Below are 2,500 nucleotides of genomic sequence, written 5' to 3' on the forward strand. Positions count from 1 at the left end.
TTCGGGGCGGTCCCGCGAGCCGGCGGCCGGGCGCAGGGGGTCCGAGCGCGTCCGAGCGAGTCCGTCCCGGCCCCGGGGTGTCCCCCTGCGGCTCTGGGGGCCGTGGGTCCCCGCTGGAGGAAGCCGCTGGGCGCTGGACACCCGCCGTCCGTCCCGCCTGGCCAGGCCTGGCCTGGGTGGCCGCGGGGGGATTCGGGGCGGTCCCGCGAGCCGGCGCCCGGGCGCAGGGGGTCCGAGCGAGTCCGTCCCGGGCCCGGGGCCTCCCCCTGCGGCTTTGGGGGCCGTGGGTCCCCGCTGGCGGAAGCCGCTGGGCGCTGGACACCCGCCGTCCGTCCCGCCTGGCCAGGCCTGGCCTGGGTGGCCGCGGGGCGGGGGGATTCGGGGCGGTCCTGCGGGCCGGCGGCCGGGAGGGTCCGGGCCAGTCCGCCCCATGCCCGGGGTCTCCCCCAGCGGCTTCGGTGGGTCCTCCGCGGAGGAAGCCGGGTGGGGAGCCGGACCCCAGGCGCCCAGACCCGTGACCTGCGGCCGCGACCTCCGACTCGGCAGGAGCGACGAGGGGCTTTCCGGCCCGTCCCCCCCCTCTCCTTCCTCCCCAGAAAAGGAGAGAGAGCTGGCTCGGACCGGGAAAAGCTGCCTACGGCACCTGGGATTCCCAGGCGGTCACCCATCCAAGTACTAGCCAGGCCCGGGACGGTTTACCTTCCGAGATCGGACGGGATCGGGGGCGTTCGGTCCGGTATGGCCGTAGGCACCCGGCCCCCGCGCCTCCTCGCCCGCTTTCCCCTGCCGACGCCCGGGCCTGCCGCACGGTGAGCCCCGGTCGGACTGCCCCCCTGCGGCAGGGCCCCCGTCTCTCGCGGGCCCGGTCCTTTTTTCCTTCTCGAGCTCCGGGGCCCGGGCTGGCCGCCAGAGCCCCTCCGCCCGCCCGCCCTCCCCGGCGTCGGGGAAAATATTGTCCCGGACATCCAGTGCGCCCTGATCCTGTCAGCCGGGGGGGGGGGTGGGTGGGTGGAGGGGGGGCAGTCCCTCGCTGCGGCCGGGGAGGGTGAGCCCAGGGCGGCTTGCCTGCCGTCCGAGTCCCCTCTCGGCCACCAGGTCAACCCCGAGCCGAAAGGGCTGAAAAATTTTCAGAGTCCCCTCCCGGGCACCAGGTCAACCCGTGGAATCGAACGGGTTCGCCTGCTGGCCGGTTCGCTTCCCGGCCACCAGGTCAACCCGTAGGTTTGAACGGGCACGCCCGGTGGCCGCTTTCCCGTCCGGTCACCAGGTCAACCCGGATCTCCCTCCTTCCCTGGGCGCCCCCTCCTCGGAGGCGTCAGGTTCCATTTTCTTTTTCCCCCCAGACTTCCAGGGGCCCGATCCAGTCGGCCGGGAGGCAGTCCCTCGCTGCGGCCGGGGTGGGTGAGGCCAGGGCGGCTTGCCTGCCGTCCGAGTCCCCTCTCGGCCACCAGGTCAACCCCGAGCCGAAAGGGCTGAACATTTTTCAGAGTCCCCTCCCGGGCACCAGGTCAACCCGTGGAATCGAACGGGTTCACCTGCTGGCCGGTTCGCTTCCCGGCCACCAGGTCAACCCGTAGGTTGCCGACGGGGCTAGCCAGTGGCCGGTTTGCTTTCCGGCCGCCAGGTCAACCCCTAGGTTTGAACGGGCACGCCCGGTGGCCGCTTTCCCGTCCGGTCACCAGGTCGACCCGGATCTCCCTCCTTCCCTGGGCGCCCCCTCCTCGGAGGCGTCAGGTTCCATTCTTTTTTCCAGACTTCCAGGGGCCCGATCCAGTCGGCCGGGAGGCAGTCCCTCGCTGCGGCCGGGGAGGGTGAGCCCAGGGCGGCCTGGTCCATGTCTCTAGTGGGCCCGATCCTTTTTTGGGGTGTTTTTTTTTTTTTTTCCGAGCTCCGGGGCCCGGCCCGCCCGGGCAGCCCTCCTCGGAGGCGTGGGGCGGATTTCCCCCCCCCCCCCCCCAGACTTCCAGGGGCCCGATCCTGTCGGCCGGGAGGATGTCCCTCGCTGCGGCCGGGGAGGGTGAGCCCAGGGCGGCCTGCTTGGCGGCCGGGTCCATGTCTCTAGTGGGCCCGATCCTTTTCTTCCCTTTTCCGGCTCCGGGGCCCGGGGTGGCCGGGTAGCCCTCCGCGGTGGCGTCGGCAAATTTTTTTAAAAAATCAGACTTCCGTGGGCCCGATCCTGACGGCCGGGAGGCAGTACCTCGCTGCGTCCGGGGACGGTGAGACGCTCGGCCACCGGGTCAACCCGGAGGAAGCGGGCTGGGGGAAAAAAAAAAAAAAAAAAAAGTTTTCCAAGTCTGAAAAATTTTCAAAGTCCCCTCCCGGCCACCGGGTCAACCCCTTTGGAGCGAATGGGTTGACCTGACGGCCGGTCGTCTCGCGGATGTCCGGAAGGGGTCGCCCAACGCCGTCTCGGCCGACCGAGGGAACCACGAGGTGGCGCCCGGTTCCAGTTTCGTACCGCCGAAGGCGGGGCTTTGGCTTTTTCGACCCGTCTTTCGAG

At 70.8% G+C, this 2,500-nt stretch overlaps 1 non-coding gene across 1 annotated transcript; it reads right to left on the reverse strand.

Annotated features, from left to right (window-relative positions):
- Nucleotides 1-631: 631 nt before the first annotated feature.
- LOC128823819 (5S ribosomal RNA) lies at nucleotides 632-750 on the reverse strand. The gene has a single exon (XR_008442054.1). It is a non-coding gene; the product is annotated as a 5S ribosomal RNA (ribosomal RNA).
- Nucleotides 751-2,500: the final 1,750 nt, after the last annotated feature.

The sequence above is a fragment of the Malaclemys terrapin genome, chromosome 15 (genome assembly GCF_027887155.1).
Source record: "Malaclemys terrapin pileata isolate rMalTer1 chromosome 15, rMalTer1.hap1, whole genome shotgun sequence".
Classification (NCBI taxonomy): domain Eukaryota; kingdom Metazoa; phylum Chordata; order Testudines; family Emydidae; genus Malaclemys; species Malaclemys terrapin.